Source organism: Lagenorhynchus albirostris, chromosome 14, assembly GCF_949774975.1.
Source record: "Lagenorhynchus albirostris chromosome 14, mLagAlb1.1, whole genome shotgun sequence".
Taxonomy (NCBI): Eukaryota; Metazoa; Chordata; class Mammalia; order Artiodactyla; family Delphinidae; genus Lagenorhynchus; species Lagenorhynchus albirostris.
Window position 1 is genome coordinate 12,923,445 of NC_083108.1, and position 21,504 is coordinate 12,944,948.

The window sequence follows — 21,504 nt, forward strand, 5'->3', positions numbered from 1 at the left end:
CCTTCTGAGTAAAACTAAAACAGGGAAGAACAGTTCAAGAAAGGAAGTTTAAGCCAATTCTACTTGTATAACATAAATAAAACACTACTAAATAAAATATTAGCTAATTGAATTCAGCAAGGTAATTTTTTAAATCTCAAGAATGCATGGATCACTTAACATAAGAAAAATTTAAATATATAATTTATCACATTCCACAGATTAAAGGGGGAACAAAAAAACACCATAAGATCCCTAGGTTACAGAAAAGTAATCAGTAAAATCAATACTCCTTTCATGATTTTAAAAACTTCTCATACCATTCTTAACACTTATGAAGTTTATCAACTAGAAACAAATCAAATTAAATGACAAAACATATTCCCTTTAAAGTAAAGAATAAAATTCAAAGTTTTCTATCACCACTTTCTTTCAGCACTGTATTAGAAGTTCTAGCCAGTGTGACAAGAAAAAGAAATTACACATACAAGACCCAAAATAATACCACCACTATTTCCAAGAGATATGGGTGACTACACAAAACAATTCATACAAATACTAAAACTAACAAAATCTCAGCAAGGTTGCTACATTAAGACCAAAATGCAAAAATAAACTGCATCACTATGTACCACCAAACAATATTTTTAAATCTGAACTCACCACTAAATAAATAAAAATAATAAATAAACAATTTTATAAATTAAACATAAATAACAATTTTAAAAATAATAAGTAATTTTTTTAAATGTACGACATATAGGAATGAATCTCACAAAGCATGTGCCAGGTTGCTGACATCATGAGGTGTACGCAGGTTTACATCTTTAAAACATCACATGTGAAGCAAATAAAGTAAAACTGCTTCAACAAGGCTGGAGACAGTTACACAGGTGTTCTTTATACTACTCTCAACTTCAGGCTTGAAGTAGCTACAAGAAATTTTTATTTTTAAAGAAAAAAACTGCAAAGCTAAAATTATTTGGGCAAAATTAAACTAAATTAATTGTTATTTAAGCACATCATTCAAATAATGTTTACCTTACAATTTTCAAAGGCCATTACAGGCATTATGTAGAAAAGGAAGAAGAAAATCAAGTTGCGTTTTAAAAAAAAAGTAACTATTTAACAACAGCAGGAAAGTGCTAACATCTGAGGCCTCACTACAAAAAATTTAGTTTTTCTTCCAACTATGTTCCTCCAATTATCGATACATAAAGCAGTCCATTAGGCATGCACATAGTCTCCCCTGGGGCCTGGGAATAAAACCGGTGGTCAGCTGTCTAGATTTAACACCTCTCACAGTCTGTCTCTGACTCAATTCATTTGAAATTAGTATATGATTTCAGTTTCAAATCTTCAATTTCAACCACAGTTTTCCTCCGAAGTGTAAAGATTCTTCTTTATGTAAAAAAGAAACATTGGCTAACATTTACTAACAGTAACTAATTAAAAAACACAGGAATTTAAAGGGACAGCAGCAACATTAAGAACTTTCCTTTTAATCGGGAAAGTCTCAGAGATTTGATCCAGTGATTACCGTTTCAATATTGAAAGTGCTTTGAAAAACGTAAAGCCTCTGTACGTAAAGGATGGTGATATTATTGTTGTTGTTTGTTCTTACTAAAATCATCTAACAGGAAAAACCCTCTAATTTCTTTCAATATTACAGCACTTCCCTGTAATACTCAACCTCACTATGTGAAGATACCACACACTTTCAATAAGAGTTTATCACTTTTCACCACCCACAAATACCACTGAAGGACTCTTTAAAACTGAAACTCCTTACTTTTAATAGTGTTAGTTGTTCCTTTCAGTTCACAATTAAAGATGAGCAAAATGAGCTAGATTTCTTAGTGAAAGGTCAGTTTATTGATGGCTTGGGGTCATCCAAACTACATTTTCACACATTACCACCAGGTACTAAGAATTTAGACTGTGCTAGAGCATGCTACTGGGTAACATGTATTAATTTTTCCTGTTCTTTTACTCCTGATAAATTAAGTATCCTCCTGGAGTCGGAGTGTACAGAACGTGACCTCACCCACACTTTTTATAAAAGGTGTCTGTCAGTAAGCAAGGAAAAGTTCAGGCAGGCTTACCACAGACCAAGAAAGAGACAAAAACCTCAATTATAATTTTTAAAGGATGTATAACTTAAGTAAGATTATTAAACCATAAAACACAACAGTATTTTTTAAATTATTATTCAAATGCCAGGTTTAAAAACCTTACCAAATCATGCCAGATACACCTCCTAAAGGATCCTCAAGTCTGTGTGCGCTGTCCATGCTGAACTTTCCTTTTGCACACTTGCTACAAGTCCTTGTTAACACAGGACACAAACCAAAGGAGAAATTAAATTCCAAATTCTTACGGCAAAATAGGAAAGCCCAGCTAGTCTGTTCTCCGAAGCACAAATAAATTGAAATCTCTTGTTAGGAAATCTATCCCCAACTTACCTCTTATTATCTATATAGAAGTTATTTCTAAATTGTATTGTGTAGTATAACACACCATAATTACAGCCACTTTCTGATAATACATGCTAATGAAAGAAGCAGAGGTACAAATACCACTGAAACTCAAACTCGGATATGCATTACATGATTTCTTTTTCTTTTTTTTCTATGTTTTATCTGGTAGTTTATTTACTGGTTCTTTCTTCCTTCACTCATTGGACAAGAATTTATTGAGTACCAACTATGTGCCAAGCATTCTGTTAGGTTCTAAAACTATAAACACCAATTTCCACAGGGCATGAGAATACAATGCACTGAACGAGTCTTCTGATAGATATACAAAGTACAATGGGAACATCAGCCGGTGCTCTGACCTTTATCTGAATAAACATGGATTGTTAGTAAAATAGCCCGAACACCAGCTTACAGTAAAACATGTAGCAAAAGATTAAAAGTAAACTATCAATATCATGAATAAAATTTAAGCGAGACCATGCAGATAAAAGTAATTCCTGTTGCTCTAAGTCAGGGTTCACAAACCCTATCAGCCCTTTCAGGAAACCTACACGAGTGAAGCGCTCAGGGTACCTTGGAGAGGACAGGGAGGGAGCTGCCACCACTCATCACTACACCTGTGGGCATCGCTGCAGAAGCCCAGGACTTCTGATTTAAAAGATCTAGATCTTCTGATTTAAAAAAAAAGGAAGAAAAACAAAAATCTAGATTTTTATGGGAAACGTTAAAATATTGAACTGATGGCAATTAATTTGAAAAAATTTCAAACCATGTCACCAAACATAACAGGTCACATGTGAGCCACACGTGACACATGGCATTAGTTGTGGACCTCTTTTCTAAGTCCTCCAAAAGATGATCCAACTTAACTCACCTGATCAAGATCATAAATGTTAAGCAAAACTCAAAAGGAAAAAGAAACCCCAAGAGTATATATCCAAATCCTCAACATACTCCTGTTAACACCACAGGAATGTAGTCACAAAAATCCAGACAACATGAAACACTACAGAACAAATAACCTGGTTTCTTCAACAAGTAAATTGCAAGGGAAAGGGGGGTGAGGAGGGTGGGAGAGAAGGGAAACCTAAAATGAAAAGACATTGAAAAGACAAAAAACAAAAAATCACAAAGGTATCAACCACATTTGGATCATCATTTAAACAAAAATTTAAGACAACTGGAAATCTGAACACTGTTGAAAAATGGGAATTAGCGTTAATTTTTTTAAAAATAAAATCACGGTATCATGGTTGTTTTTAAAGAGTGCTTATGTTTTAGAGATACTTAAGTTTAGTGAAATGAACAGATGAAAAGATATGATGTCTAGTATTTGCTTCAAAGTAATCTAGGCAGAAGAAGGGGCTCGAGGTAAAACAAGAATGGCCATGAGTAGGTGGCTGATTGTTGATGCTGAGCAATGAGTAGGCAGGAGGTCATGACACTATTTTGCCTACTTCTCAATTTTTTTTTACACTTTCTATAATGACAACAAAATCCTAAAATAAAGAACTGGTTTTACATCTTTCCTGTGTATGTACTATCACTTGATCTCATAAAAAGTAGGAAAATGATTCAAAAGACGACGACTAAGAGAGGGAAAAGGGAGAACACAGAATAACAGCTTCAATAATAACTATAGAGAAACTAATTAACCTGCCCTTAATTGAAAAATAATTGACTTTGCGCACAAATGACCCCGGGACCTCTCTCGCTCATGGATAAAAAGTGTACGAAAAAGAAATCCTAAGCAGATATAATCTCACTGAATGTATACCTAACAGGATACTGTATCCCATTTTCATTAAAATGAAAGTCTGTTGCTAAAGTGCCAAGAGAACACACTGAATTGGTTTTTTAATTTCCCCAATAAAACATGCCTGATGTTTAGCACAGCTTAATTACTGGGGTGAGTTGGGGGAAGTTAGAGTGTACAACAGGGAATGTTTATATACTCACTCACTGAGAGACACTAATTTTTCTTTTCTAAGAAAGGGAAAACAAGTGGGTCGGGGTGGAACAAAAAGAGGGTAAAATAAAGCTTTCTGTAAAAATTAATGCAAGACGAGTTAAAAAAAAAAAAGGCTATGCCTTCATTATCAGACCATGGCCCCATGTAATTTGGGAGCATCTTGGGTTCCCAGTGCAGAGACTGTGTAGCCCTGGGTGGCCAGGGAAAGTAAGAAAGATGAAGAAAGCACATGTGGGGAGTGTACACAGGAAGAACAGAGAAGTGGCTATTTAGGTGTCCAGAAGAGAAGGCTTAGCAAATGTAGAAAAGACAGGGTTACTTTTACCCTGCCTTTATCCTTCTTACTGATAAGATGAAAGGAAGTTATAAAATGATAGTCATGGCACCTGACCTTGAAAGAGACAAATCTAAATGATGTTTGATAACTCAATGGAATGGTTTCCTATTATTCTTAAAATCCATTCCAAAACACTAACTGTAGCCTATAAGGCCCTTACAGCCAGACACAACCAAGAGTGCATATCTACCTGTCTTGTATTTAAGGGGGAGGGGGGTTGGGGAGGAACTATGATGACCAAAGCACTCTGAACTTGGCAGAACTCGGCACACACACCCACGATCTGACCCTATCTCTCCAGCCCTGCCTCGTGATACTCACACTCCCTACACTATGCTCACAGGAGCCCCTCCTCCAGGTCTTTAAACATGCTGGGCTCCCTACCTCAGGGAGTTTGCTGTTGGGCAATTCACCATGTTTGACATGAAGAGTTAACAATTATGTTTCTTTCTCAAGACTTTCTATCTTATTCCCCAAAACATCTTTATTAAAAATTTACAGAAACCAACTTTGTAACTGGAATATAACATAATCAGATGATCTAGATACTTCAGTAAATATTGGGGCGATTATATTCTTCAGAACAACCTAACTGTGTTTTTCATTTGTTTCAATAACCACAATTTGAAATTTCAGCATCTAGCCCCGTACTGAGCACAAAACAGAAATTCAACACTTATTGCAACTAACAAGAGGAAAAATGATAGGTTTAACATGGTTTCTTAAGAGTATTTCTTATTTAAAAATAATTGTCCCCTATACAATCTGATTTATATCTACCTAAACTTATAATTTATCATGTCTTCATGCTCACTTTATAAACAGATTCAAGCCACAAGTCAATCTGACAATCTAGGAACGGAAAGCACATTCTTTAGAACCAGCTTGTATGTCTGCAAGTATCAGTAGTAGGCCATGAGAAAAAAAATAAAACTATCTCAGGAGTTTTATTACTCCGTAAGTGATTTTTAAACAGAAAGGAAACAGGACATAATGGAAGGTACGATGCCAGCTTTGTCAAAGTTGCAACTTTTCTGAAGGTTTTTGAGCATCATGTCTCCACACCTACACATCCCAACCCCACTCCCCAACCCCTGCCCCAAAGACACACTCAGAGATTGGGAGGAGGGAACCCAAACTGTGCCATCAAAACAAACCTGCCCATTGCCAAGCGCAGCCAAACCTGCAAACCTGAGTCTGGCAATCATTTCCTCCAGCTCTTGTTTACTATCCCCCCTCCCCTTCCCACGCAGTAAGATGCAGATGCGTTACCACAGTTAAGAGAGGATCACCCTACAGAAAATTCAGTGTAGACTGAAATCACAGTCATAAATTCCCCAAAGAGGGTATAAACTATGAGTAGCTGATTGATTCACTCAAGAAAAAGCATATTACAGTAAATATTGAGACTTGGCTTCTCCTTACCTTCTCGCTAACAAAACCGAGGCCCAACTTCCTGAGTGTCAGTTAAATGAATCTTTATCTTTACTCGCCCTTCCTAACAGTCTCAAAGAAACAGGTGGCCCTCTTCCCGCCCACGGTTAACTCCACTGGGTGTTCCTGATTCCTCCCATCTTATTTCTTCCAGGACTTTCCCTTGTTTACTTTCCCCCATACATTCATCCATCACCCTTAGTCTCTCCCCTCTCTCTTTCCCTTCAGGATACAAAAAAACAATGTTCAAGTTTCTTCCTTCACGACCGTATCCCTTCTTTCTTCTGAGGTATAACTTACATCTAGTACAGCACATAAACCTTAAGTGTACAGTCAATAAATTTTTGTGTATGCATATACCTAGGAAAATAAAACCCAGAAAAATGCAAATAACATTATCAACAGCAGATGGCTCAAGCCTTTCCCATCGATAACCCCCCTGAAAGGTAACAACTATTATGATCTGTCACCAAAAATTAGTTTTGCCTGTTAACTGACCTTCATAAAAATGTCATATAGTGTCTCTCTTTTATACCTGAATTCTTTCACTCAACATAATCCACTACCACCACTTTTTAAATACAGGCAGTCCTCACAGTTGCTTCCTCGACCCTCTCCTCACTCAACCCATTTAATCTAGCAATTTCATTCGATCCGAAGACTTTAACAACTATCTAAACACAGATAATCCCTGAGTTCTTCAGACATACCTGGATGTCTTTCAGGCACCTTAAATTTAACACATCCAATATGTAACTCACCATCTCTCCCCCTCCCACTAAAGCCAATTCCTGTTTCTGCATTCTGCATGTTGGTTGATGGGATTAGAGTCAACCAAACTAGAAACCTCCAAGTCATCTTAACACACAAAACCCTGTCGCTCTTGTTCACACTATATCCCTGGCATGGATTATAGTGACACGCTTCCTGATGTGGAAGACATACTCAAATTACTTCAGGAATGAATAATAAATCCTCAAGTACTCTTTCTCCCCCAACATGTAATCATTCAATAAGATCCAAGAATTCTACATTCTGAACAATTCCCACATCTGCAGTTCTTCATCTGCACTGACCTAGTCTAGATCTCCCCCATCTAGCCCCCAGGTAGGCCCTTGGTCCCCCTGCCAGAAATGCCCATCCCATCCACTCCTACTGCTGGGCCTGCTCTTTCTAATATTCTAAACCATCTCTTACCTACCCCACCTGCAGCAGAGTTGATTAACTCCCTACTTGGTAAACAACCACACTTACAAAACCTCAAAGGAGGGGACTCTATATTGCAATGATATCTTTCTCTCCTACTAGGCTGAACTCCCTGAGGCAAGGCCATTCTTTCTTTAGATCTCCAGCTCCTAACAGCGCTTTAAAGGTTTACTAAATGCCCCACTAAGGCAGTCTCCAAGTTTCTAGCCTCTCTCCAGTCCATCCTCCAGCTGGCTGCGGTTAATGCCCTACAACACAAATCTAATCATGTCACTCCCCACTTTAACATGCTCAGTAGCTCCCACTGCTTATCAAATCAAGCCCTTAGCAGGTGAGGCCTTTCATCATCTGGCCCCAACCTCCTTTTTAGCCTCATCTCCTACCACTTCTAATCTCATCACCTAACACCTCACCACGCCAGTTCCTCCCCATTTCCTACGCACATCCTGCCCTTTCATTCACGCTTTAGTTCCTGACATGCCCTTTCCATGCAATGCTAGTCCCCCATTCATACAGGGAGTCCTTCTCAGGAAGCTTTTTCAGAGCATTCCAGGGAGCATTGGTTTGTCAGCTTCTGGGTTCCCTTGGCACTCTGTAAATGCCTTCATTAAGGCATTTCAAGTTTTACTGTAATTGTTTATTTGATAAACAGTAGAAGGCAAAAGGGTCCACTGAGATCTGGAAGCTGGGTGGTGAGTCAGGTCCATTTACCAGCTAAACAAATGATTACTGTCAGCTTAAAGTGTATTACCATTTCAAACTCATCCTCAGCAAACTCCATCCTCAACTGCAAAATATTTGTAAATATCAAGAGCAGGAGACACATCATTCATTCTCACATCACCAACTCCTAACTAGAATGCCTGGTCCTCCAGCTTGACTGAATTAATTAGTGATACCCACACACAACCTCTTGCTTCCTACTTTCATGAACTGACCCACAATTCTCCCATCACTCAAAGTGCAAACTTGTCATCTCTGAGCTTCAATATTAGCTACTGAGTCCTAGGATAACATCTACATCTGCCTGCTTTTCTCTCTCCACTCCTCTAGTTCCAGCCCTCAGTATCTTACTGAGCCATGCAAGCCCCTAATGGTTTCCCTCCTCCAACTGTAATCTCTCCCCCTCCCGATTCATCCAACACTGGCACTCCTTAAACTGTATTGTGCAAACGAATCACCTAGGGATCTTGTTAAAATGCCAATTATTCAGTAAGTCTGAAGTGAGGACTGAGAGTCTGCTTTTTCTTTTTTTTTTTTTTGCGGAACACGGGCCTCTCACTGTTGTGGCCTCTCCCGTTGCGGAGCACAGGCTCCGGACGCGCAGGCTCAGTGGCCATGGCTCACAGGCCCAGCCGCTCAGCGGCATGTGGGATCCTCCCGGACCAGGGCACGAACCCGTGTCCCCTGCATCAGCAGGCGGACTCTCAACCACTGCGCCACCAGGGAAGCCCTGAGAGTCTGCATTTCTAACACACTCCAAAGAGATGCTAACGATGCTGGTCCACAGATCACATTTCAAGTAGCAAGATCTCCACTCAGTGCTGTCCTGGAATAATGTATCTAGCAAGCAGTCAACAAGCAGAAGCCAGACAACCATCAATCAGGATTGGATAAGCACAGATTTCTACGCTAGGTAAGAAACTGGACTAGATGCCCCTGGTCCTTTCCAATGCTTTGATTCTATGCTCTCCCTGAGATATCCATGACGTTGTCACCCATTTTTCACCTGTGAAGCTTGGCAAAGCTATTCCCTAGCAGGTAATACTTCAATTATCACATTCACCAGCTTCTGAAGTAGTAACTATCTACCGACAACTCTGGTTTAGTCTACTCCAGTATTACAAACGTTTCTAAAAGATAAAGAAGATACCGGGCAAGGGGGTATATATAGTTGTGCTTATGACAGTACCTTCAAGAAAAGTGAACACCACCACTTCCCTTTATCCATCAGTATTATCTAGAGGTTAATACCACTTGCATTACTCTATCAGTTTCTTAGAACCAAGAGGCCATCAACCGTTTTGTTTGGTTGGGGGTGGGGTGGGAGATCTTATGAACATCTATAGAAGCAGGAAGCAATGACGACTCCTAATTCTCTATTAGCAGCTGCAAGCCAATTCAAGATATAAAACAAGCATTCCAAATGTACTGACTACAAGATGATCCCTACTCTCAGAAATGGACTTTTGTGTGGTATCTTGACAATGACATTATCTTTAGCAGTTCCAAGATACTTGTTTATAGAACTTTTGTCATTGTGTATTTATCAATGAGACAATACTACTCAGATTCTGGTTAAAAACACCAAGTCTCTATTACGACTTAGTTACAAGGGATTTTTAGCGTCTACTTTATAATCACAAGGGCTAACTATTCTCCTTATGGCTACATTGATGTTAACATTTCTGTTAATATCCCCCATGAAAATCAGCTTGTCGGGTGTTGATACTGCTCTAATGAGTTAACTGAGGTCTCTGTAAAAATCTGTCACAGAGGGCAGAAAGGTGCAAATGACAGTGGAAAATACACAACGGCAGGTAATTAACCTGAATGTTGATTAGTCTGAATTAGAAGTATTTTCATTGGAATTAGAAGCATGACTTATTTTAGTCAGACAGGATCTGCATAACTTATTTTAAAAACAGGGTGTTTATCATACTTTTAAAACTAACATATAAAGCAAAATAAAGATCTTTTCCAGTGTTGTCATTCACATTACTACATGAGACAATATATCACAGAGACATTTACCTTCCACTTAAAACAAAAGAAATTTGTAACAGGCCATCAGTAAAGACTTAACTTACCATAGTAGTATAGTACAGATTTTACAGCCATGGATAAAATAGTTATTTTTGCTTATATGAACACTTAAGAGTTGTGTTTCCTCCTGGTCCACACAAGAGGCTTTTAAAAAAAATTCCTTCACCAATGACGATCCAGACAGTAGATGGGCAAAGTTAAAAATAATACCCTCGGGGCTTCCCTGGTGGCATAGTGGTTAAGAATCCGCCTGCCAATGCAGGGGACACGGGTTAGGGCCCTGGTCCAGGAAGATCCCACATGCCACGGAGCAACTAAGCCTGTGCGCCACAACTACTGAGCCTGCGTTCTAGAGCCCACGAGCCACAACTACTGAGCCTGCGAGCCACAACCACTGAAGCCTGCGAGCCTAGAGCCCGTGCTCCGCAACAAGAGAAGCCACCGCAATAAGAAGCCCATGCACCATAATGAAGAGTGGCCTCTGCTCGTCGCAACTAGAGAAAGCCCACGTGCAACAACGAAGACCCAGTGCAGCCAAAAATAAATAAATTTATACCAAAAAAATGGAATTTTATTTTTAAAAAATTAAGAATACCCTCAGGTTATGACCAATTCCTCATCTTCCAAATTTTACATTAATGTGGTTGGTCTACATGACATTAAACTAAAAGAAGGAATCTGCCTCCAGAAGATGAACACAGCATTTCCCATAAACTTTATAAATCCAAGGAAAGCAAAACCCTCACGGGCTTCACAAAAAGAAACAAGAGAACGTCTTTCAAGTGTACTGTAGGCCCCCTGCCAGGCTTCAGGGCAACCTTGAGCATGTGCACATTTGCATTTTCTTTTCAAGAAAGCAAAATTAATATTTGCTTAACCCAGAACTTAGATCCTCACAAAGTATGATACCAAATGAAGCCCCAATGATTCAGATGGATAAAAAGGCCTAGATAGAAAGGGTTGGTAAATCTTAAAGGATTAAGGTGGAATTACTAATCCTAAACTCAGTCTGACTGGACTTTGAACTACTGGTACTTTATGGCTGCTCCTCAAACAATTCAGTATTCCAGAATCATGGCAAGAGTCTACTCCCTCTGGTCCTTCAAGATGGCTCAAGGGCCTTCCCGGGATTCACACAGTGGAGTCAGGAGCCTCTCCTTTGCTGCTACTATAGTCATCTGTGGACCCCACTGCCTCTATTAAAACATTTTCCACTTTTGTATTCTACATGCCCTCAGAGCTATAAGTATTTCAAGGGATCCTAGAAAATTAAAATTAGCCATCTTTGAATCAAAAGTACTTTTGACATAGTAGGTACTCATAGTAATTACTGGATTGAATGAATGAGTGAGTGAAAGTGTATAGTTTGCCAGTGTCACTAAGCAACAGCATATTCCATCTTCCTTAATGAGCCCTAATTACCTCGAATTAACATTTGTGGCAATTTACTATTGCTAAAAATAACACTACCACACTACATTTGTATAACATCTCACAGTTTACAAAGCACTTCCACATATATCATCAAATCTGAACCTCACAAAGTTCTCTGAGATGGATTTTTTTTAAATCTCTCTAATAAATGAGGCTTAAAGAGATTACAGGGTTCATTATAGGTTTCCCATCAAGTAAAGAAGCAGCCCACAGTCAAATCTAGGTCCTAGATCCTCCATCAGTGCTCTCTGCATCCTAAGACCAGGGCCTGGTTTACACCGAGTCCTGCTGTCCTAGGCACTTTCCCTCATCTCATTTGATCTTCTCAACAACGCTGTGTGGCTCACAGGTACTGCCTATTTCCACAGAGAAGGAAAGAGGGAGGTAGAGCTCTGGGCTCAGGAGCACAGCCAGAATGCAGGTTCCAGCCTCAAGTACTTCAAAGTCCATGCTTCCCAAATGCTGATCTGCCCAAACTGGCCCCAGAAAGTTACCAAGGACAAGTTTTCCACATTCGGCAAAGCAAGCTATTACACACTAGTTAACTCTGGCAGCAAATGCTGGGGCTTGCACTCTACCTGAACCTTGCTCGCTTGACAAATCCACACAAGGTACTAAAATGCTCTGTAACTCAGTTTCCCTATCTGTAACCCTGGGGTGGTAACATTACCTGCCTCATAGGGTTGTTATGAGGATTAAATGAGTTAATATTTATAAAGCACTTAAAACGGTGCCTCGCACATAGGAAGGATGATATAAATGCCTATCAGTTTTTTTAAAAAGGCATAAACTGAGGAAAAGTGACAGTTTAAGTCACTAAAGAAATACTCAATTATCGAATAAAAAGTGTGGGGACAATTTGTTCTTTCCTACTTCCTGTCTTTCTTTTCTTAAAAATAAATCTATTTATTTATTTATTTATTTATTTACTTATGGCTACGTTGGGTCTTCGTTGCTGCACGCGGGCTTTCTCCAGTTGCAGTGAGCAGGGTCTACTCTTCGTTGCGGTGCTCGGGCTTCTCACTGCGGTGGCTTCTCTTGTTGTGGAGAACGGGCTCTAGGTGCGCAGGCTTCAGTAGTTGTGGCACGTGGGCTCAGTAGTTGTGGCTCGCGGGCTCTAGAACTCAGGCTCAGTAGTTGTGGCACGGGCTTAGTTGCTCCGCGGCATGTGGGATCTTCCCGGGCCAGGGCTGGAACCTGTGTCCTCCCGCATTGGCAGGCGGATTCTTAACCACTGTGCCACCAGGGAAGCCCCGTTCCTATCTTTCTTAAACAACAGATAGATTAAAATTTTTAACATACAAATAAAACTATAATATACCACAGGAAAATATGGGAAATTTCTTTTAAATCTTGAGGGGGAAGACTTCCTAAGCATGACACAGAACCCTGACTACCTAGAGGAAAAGACTGACATAAAAGTGCAAATGGATGAAGAAAATAGTGACTTACAAAACAAAGCTAGTTTCCCTAGATATACGCCCCCAAAACAAATCTATAAGCCAGTAGGAAAAAGGCAAATATCAAACTAAAAAAATGGGCAAGGGATAGGAACAGGCCATTCATGGGAGAAATAAGTTACCAATTAAAATGTGAAAAAAAATGATCTACGTAATTAAGAACTATAATTTTTTTTAAATTGAGACTTCCCCCCCCCAAGACTGTTTACCCCACCCACCTGCTACCACCTCCCATTACATCCTACCTCAGCACTCAGTGGAGAACATGTGGGCATGCATGTGTGAGTGTATCATGTACGCATGTGTGGGATGTGTGTAAGGAAGTGAGTGCGTCTCCTCCAACTACAGTGATGTTTACTTCTTTCCAGAAGGAGAGATTCAATTTATTACATAAACCTGCACATCAGCTACCCCCAGCCATACTACCTCTCTCAGAGACCATCAAGAGAAATTCAGCAGCTAGAGTACATATTCCATATGCCAGATGCAATGTATTTTTACCCATTTGTACTTCTGCACTTTACAAGTTCCCTTCCTCATAGTAAAAACTGAAGTCATCTTTGAGGAATTAATTGACTCCATAGATTAATTTCCATATAAAACTTTTACTTAAGGTAAATGATTAAATTAAAATGGAACCTAATATAAAAGGGAATCTCTCTCTCACTCCTACAAATATTCAAAAACTGTCTTTTTGCTAACAGGAGCAGGACATTGCTCTCCCTCTCTCAAAGATATTCAAAGCAGTACCAGATTTCATGATACAGACTTCCAAAACCAGCAAACGGCAAAAGCCCAAAGATTACTGAACTAAGTTGTTTCAATTTATATCACATAAAAGTAGGGCTGTGTATGCGTACCTAAATAAACTAAGTGCATTTAATTGTGAGAAGACACGTTTTTCTTAAAAAAAGTGAAATAAAAAATATTATGAATACTGAATCTTTTTAATGAACATGTCTGAATGGGATTTTTTTTCAAGATCTATTCTTAAATTTTTCTTCCAAATATTTTTTTAAAATTCAGTGGTTTTGCAAATTTCCATTCTTCTAACAATTTCAACTTTAAAGGACTGGACAAATAAGACAAATAACCATTGATTTTCTGATTTTCTAGCACTGTAACTCTTTTCAGTCAACCATCTGTCAACTTTAAAGTTCTATCATAAAACCCCCAAAGGGTAACATCACTGATGAAATCTAATTTCCCTCTCTGCAATTAAAATATCCAACTGTTCCATTAGAAGCCCGCCCATAATCTGTCAAAGTGATATGTAACCTCTCATAAGCACTGATTAGAATGAAAAGAAACTAGAAACACCTTGAAGTAACTGAGAAAGCACCAAATGTGTGAAGCGCACTCAATTTTTTAAACTTTCATTTTGAATACTAAATAAAGGAGAATCCAAAGATAGTAAGTATATAAATTCAGTGTGGGGTAAAAAAGAACACTAGACAGATAATCAAAATCCTGGGTGCTATTCCTAATTCTGAGACTGAGTTTATCACCGATCTTGGACCAGACACTCAACCTCTACAGGGCTTGCTTTCCTCATCTATAAAAATACAGATGTTAGGATCTCTACAGAATCCTAAACTCTATGATCTAATCAAAAATAACACACAAAAAATTTTTTATGTGCTTTTTCTCCTACTGACTCTAGGCACAAGTAGATAGGCACATACAGCTCACCATGAATTAAAGCTAATGAACCATTAAATTTCCCATATCTGGATCCCTCAAATACAGAGTTATCACTACAGTAAAGTTTATAAACTGGATTATAAAAGTATCTTACTTTACAAGTCAACTTAAGAACAGAATCTTACTTCAACTTTTTTTTTTTTTTTTTTTGCAGTACGCGGGCCTCTCACTGTTGTGGCCTCTCCCGTCGTGGAGCACAGGCTCTGGACGCGCAGGCTCAGCGGCCACGGCTCAAGGGCCCAGCCGCTCTGCGGCATGTGGGATCTTCCAGGACCGGGGCACGAACCCGTGTCCCCTGCATCAGCAGGCGGACTCTAAACCACTGCGCCACCAGGGAAGCCCTTACTTCAACTTTTAAGAGGATGTATTTCTTTAAATTCATCTCTAGTGTGCTGAATTCTACTTTGAAGAGTAGAGCTGGCAAGGAGAGGGTAATCAAACACTATCTATTCCATCATTAGTCCTAATCGACTCCAAAAAGGTATTCTTCTTTGGCTGGCAACCTTAGGCTGACTTGTGTGTATTAGGTCCAAGCCTGTTCCTTTCTCCATGACAAAAAGCTGGGGATTTGGCTGTTTTTAAACCCATGGATAGGTCGTACAGAACTTAAAACAACTACAACATTTAGTCCTAATTTGAAGAACAGGCTCTCTAATGAAGCCCCAGAATGTTAAGAGTTGGAAGAGATTTTAGACTTATTCTACTCCAAGCTCATCATTTTACTGATGAGGAAATCAAAGCCCAGGATAAGTTGAAATGAATGCCCAAAGTCATACCAACTTTCCCAACTCTCAGACCCATTTCTTTAAATTGCAAACCATTACAAAGTTACTTTCACCTGACCCCAGGATACATCAGCCAAACTCAAAAACCATAAGATGGAGCACCCCTTCAGTGCTAAAGTATAGCCAAAAGCTCTCAAAATATATGCATAGGAACAAAGAAAGAATTCCATAGGAATATATTTCTCATACATGACAAAAAGGTCAAAAACTGGTTCTACGCATAAAATTTCGCTCTTTGGACCATGTGTCAGGAGTGAACTGATTGTGAAATCCAGATAATTATTAAATAGACAGTGAAAACAAATACAGTTCATACTTTCTCTTGCTGTATTTAAAAACACGCCTCGTATTTGAAAAGAAGGCGCCAAGCATCCTAACATATTATTAATGAAGGCAGACATCTGAAAAGATTCACTCTCCACCTGCTCTTCATCATCAGATGTATGAGTCAGTAGAACTAGACAGCAACAAATTCAAAACTCTTCCTGCCTGAAAAGAATGCAGGGGAAAAAACTAAAACAAAATCAACCAATTCAAAGTATCTCAAATTTCGAATTAGATTTTTTCATTCATTAATTGAAATGGTCCAAAACCAAATTATTTCAAATTTTATTCAGTCTTCAACTGAATGCTTTCACATAACTGGAAATGAGACTAATTTACTTCTAGCAAGCTTCATTTGAGAAAATACATGTCATAAATTCTGGATTTTTTTTTTTTTGCTAAAGTATTGACATTTACAAACTCACAGAATATGTACAACCTACAAATAGAGTATTTCACTCCATTTCCAAGAGAACTTCTAGGTTCCAAACTCAAAGGTCATTGGACTAGTACCTTAATAAGACACTCTATCATTAAATACATTTTACAACCTATTAAAGCAATCTCAAATGTAAAAATACAACAGGGAAACAATTATTTCAGCATGAATGTGGCATTATGGGATGGTTATGCTTTGTTTCACCTAACATATTAAAAGGAATATTCGGCATATATATTATATATATAACAAAACCATTCCGTCTCTAAATCAACATGTAATTACACTTCAGCAACCCGGTAACTGTTATTCTTGATTCTAAAGTACGATTATCACACAACTTGAAAGAGCTCCTATTTCATAGTTAACCAAATATCCTAATGTTCTTTAATCAAAGTACCATTAAAGTCTATTTTTTCCAACCCTTGAGTTTCAGTTTATCAAAATTTTCCAAAGCCTAGAGTTAAAGTTTCATAACAAATCCAAACACAACCCGTCACAGAGACTTAGGTTATAAATACCTAATATGTCTAAAGAATCCAAATCGTCGATTTTGTTTTGTTTGAATTATACTATCTTTAGAAAACCAAAGGTAAGTATTAAAAAGAGTTTGCCCAAGAAGCAGAGGGACATGAAGGTAGATTCAAAACCCCTCATTACCAGTGTTGTACCAGATGCCTGCGATCAAGGGGTGGAGTGGGTTTTAGAAAGTGGGACTTTTAAAAAAAGCCTTCACTTTCCCAGACTATTTTGGACATTTTGATAACATCTTTTTCTCTTTTTCAAAATGCCAGGCGTCTTTAAAGGAAAAGCTTTTCTATTGAGTGGCTTTTCTCGACTTTCACAGTACAATTAAACCCTTCTCCTGTCCAGATAGACTGAACCGTGTTCAACCCTGGCACACAACAAAATCATTAAATCTAAAACGCCTCATTTGACAGATGTCTCATTAAATTCATCTTAAACTTTAGGTAAGAGATGCCTTTGAAAAGGGGGGAAAAAAACACCTGTTAACTCTAAGAAACCTTTGAGAGAGAACTCTCTCAAAATCCACATAGAGCGCCACTCACAGAAAACAGAAGATATTAACAGTGTGTGGCACATCTAAAACCTTCTGCCATGGGAGAAATGCCTCTGTGTGTATGTGTGTTTAACACAACCCCTGGGGACCCTAACAGGAAGGAAGGCTGAAGATTCAGGACATACACCACCAGCTGCTTAACAAAATTCCGCAAATTCAATTCAACAAATGTTTAAACTAAAATGCCAAGTATTATACTAGCCTTGGACCATATACAACATTAATGAATGTTATGTTACCAAGAAATCAAATTCAGCATTCTATAAAGAGAATCAAAAACACCCTACTCTTTAAAAAATAATAAGAATCTTGGGATAACCAGTCATTTAAGGTGGCTGTTTTAACAATCTTATAGCCACAAAAAGATAAAACTTTCAACCAGAAACTTCATAAACTCATTTACACTCATCTCCTCTCCCTATAATTATTTCAATAAGCATAAAAAAACACACCATTTAAGGAATAACTATAAAAACAGGCAGAGTAGCTTACTCTCTAACTCTATATAACATATGAATTATAAAAAATGAACAGCATGGTGACATCAATAGAGCACTACTGATCACTAAAGTACAAATAAGTTTACTTTAAGATGAAAGGTTTATGCAAACCTTTCATGATAGCTATTTTTGATACTTTACAAGTAAAGCTATGTTTTAAAGGAACTGAAATGTCACACCGCTACCCTCAAAAGTTATCCACTTTTCAGATAAAGTGTTAATAATGCTCTATACCCAATGAAGATTTACAGTTTAACAAATGAGGCGTGTGTAAGAAAAAAAAGAATCATTAGGTGAACTTTATTTCATGCCAACTTAAATGCATGTAAGACTATTTACAACCAGAATATTTAGAACACTTTCGTACTCTTTCTGTATTGTCCACTTATTTGCCAGTCTTGCTTCTTTATGTTAAAGGCAGCATGATAGAAACAGAACCAACCAAATTTCACAAGGAATACCACTTTGGACTAGAGGATAATATCACCTCATTACCAACAAAAATAGAATATTTTCGGAATGCTTTTAACCAAGTGAAAAATTCAAGTGTAAATGAAATTCAACTTCGATTCATGGAAAGTAATATGAATTGTAAAACAGAATATGCATGCTCTCTCTTCTCAGCTCTGCCAAGAACTGAAAAACCACAAGCAAGAATCAAAACTATGCATCAGTTTATCTGAAAAGAGGATTGACACCCACTCCTCCCTAATAATGTTTCCGAAAGGACAAATGAGATAATTTATGTGAAAGCTCTTTAAGATTTTTGAAGATAATAAACCCAACATATTAATAGATGTTATCAAACCACAGTTATGAAGGACAAGACAGCACTCACTTTACATCAAAAACAAGTATAAAATTTAAATACAAAAAGCGACAAAAATAAAATTAAACCCTTTGTTCTTAAAAGGACTGCTTAAGCACACACTGGTGTCACATGTTCATACCACGTTACTCAATACTGCTGTAATTATAGTAATAAGAGACTTCTCGTCAATATTACAGCTTAATGCCGAACCACCCCTTCTTGGTTTCCATGTAGGAAACCATGTAAGGTTTGATCATCCCAGAAGAGAAAAAGAGAAGAAATATGAGCGGGTAAGGAGTCCATTCTCCTGAGCAATCCCAAAAAGTCAAACATAAAAATATCTTGTCCAAGATTCACGAGCCACAGTGGGTGCACTCTCCATTCCGTCAACATCATTTCCCACTATTACAATTTAAACTGAAACAGCCAGATGACTAAAGCTAAAAGGCAGTAGAAGTGAGTCAAAAATATTAAAAATATAGTTTAATACTGCCCTTGATTAATGACTCAGACGCCCCCAGGGAGTCCAAAACATAACCTCATTAACGTTTTTAAGTCTGTAACCTATGTCGAGTAACCTAATTCTTGAATTTTTTTTCACCTAAAATTACTCTCAGGTAAAATTTAAGATGGCTGATCTTAAAGGAAAATTAAATGTTAATGTACCTAATATACTTAATACTTCACACAAGTTACTTCAGATAGAGCCATAATTAAATTTTTTCTTATTTAAAGTTAGCTAAGAGAATGGTTGCTTCGGAGGAGCAACAATTTTCAAACTAAGTTTTTCTCAACGACTCTGTAATTAGATAGTACCTTTTTGTCCAAAGCCTTTTAGCTCATTAAAGATTCCATTTTACTTTACCTAAATAAATATTTAAATATTCAAAGCAACCACAAATGGCTTTCAAAGTCTTTTAAGAATAACTTAGGCCAGGTTATAAATACTAAAATTCAACTGAAAGGTGACCTCAAGAGAATGAAAGTTCCCCACTGGACAAGAACTTCTCCAGTTATAAACAGATAAACTAGATAAACAACAGACAACGAGCTCAATTTAAATATAGGAAAATATTCAAAAGCCTTCAAAAGCAATTTCCTAGTCTATCCTCAACTCCACATACACAGATAAACAAAAAGATACACAGCAACAAATTTAAGAGTAAGTTACATGTAACATTATAAAAACGAATGTGGTGGAAAACACACCCTCAAAGGATCTCATATAAAACAAACGTTAATTCTCTTCTTATGGAAAAGAATTACTACCAAAACATGCCACTTTCCTGTTGGGTGTCCTACATTCCACTGCAGCACAGGGGTAACTTCTAGGAATCTCCTCCAGCTTGGTGCAAACCTGCGCTACATGTGAAGTCCTGATAATGTTCCGGTGATGAGTGAGACCACCTTATAACAAGGCCCTTTTGTTCATCAGTAACTAAACTTACTTGCAAAAGTTCAAGTGGACTCACTATATAGTAAATTTTGTTCTATGGCAAATGAATATCAACACAGACGTTTGCCATGTTCTTAGGCTTAACATAAGCTCAACTTGCTATAAAATAAGCAATTAGACATCTTTATAACATCTTTATAATATCTTTGTAAAGACTGTTATATCTTTATAACAATCAGGCATCTTCCTTCTAGGACACCTGCATACCAGCTTCATATTCAAGAACAGGTTGGATGCTCTGTATGGCTTCCTCATTTAATTAGTTACTTTTACAAGCATATTCACAGAGGTATATATGTATTTATACTGTGCATATAGAAATAAAGCAAATAAGTTCAGAATGAAGCAACAATTCCTGCTTTTCATAACGAACGAAACAAAAAGATTAAAATGAGCACACCAGAAATTTGCGATTTACCAGAAAGATAATTTGTCACCTTTATACTGAGATAAGTTTTTTTAAAAAAACCTATATATCACCCACTTAGAACATTTTAGACACACGTGAAGAGACAATCAAGGGGAATCAAAGATTTAAATGTCATGACTAGGACACCTAAAACCCTTCCCATGGACATTTATTGTGATCAACAATTCAGTCATGAGAAAAAGAAAGGATGCAGAGCTCTTTCCATACGAAATATGTCCAATACTGCTTATTTAACATATCCCTTGCTTTATATATATTTCCTTCAATGTAATTGGTTGGTTATAAGGGCATTTATCATTCTCATGTTAAGAAAATGTTCTCATTCCAAGTGTGATTACCATTTACTGCTTTTGTAAAATAACAGTATTTTACAAATTACATGAGCCACAGGAGAAAATGATATAGTTGTTGCTCCTACATGAAAAAAAAAATCACCTATTTTCTAGGCCATAAGCTTTTAAAGGCTTGTCATCCGGTTGGGATATTATCTTCAGATACTACAAATGCTATTGTATTATGATATGGTTTTCTTTACGAGGCAAAAATCCATCAGAAATCCACTTGAATTACAGAAAAACTTCAATTAAACGTAAAGGAACATCTCACCAGGAATGCTACCAGTTTTGCATATCTCAATGTGTGAGTAATTTCTTCATTCAAACCGACTAAACTGCTACTGGGACACAGGCTGGACCAAAAATATATTAAGTTAGAAAGAATGGCTACAGATTAATGAAATTACAAGTGTGATTATTTTTCCACCACCACATACAACCTAGGTGGGGAAGTAATTTAGTACTTTAGTAAATCTGGGGAAGATTTAACTCTCCTTTTAAGACCTTTAACCTAGAAATGAAAAAAAAATGAGGAAGATTTTCGATCACCCTCAAGTCGTACTGTGATTCC

General features: G+C 37.6%; 1 protein-coding gene across 3 annotated transcripts in view; it reads right to left on the minus strand.

Moving 5' to 3' along the window:
• The window catches only part of PHLPP1 (PH domain and leucine rich repeat protein phosphatase 1), a 212,502-nt gene that overhangs the window by 188,654 nt on the left and 2,344 nt on the right, over positions 1-21,504 (minus strand). The window lies entirely within an intron of this gene.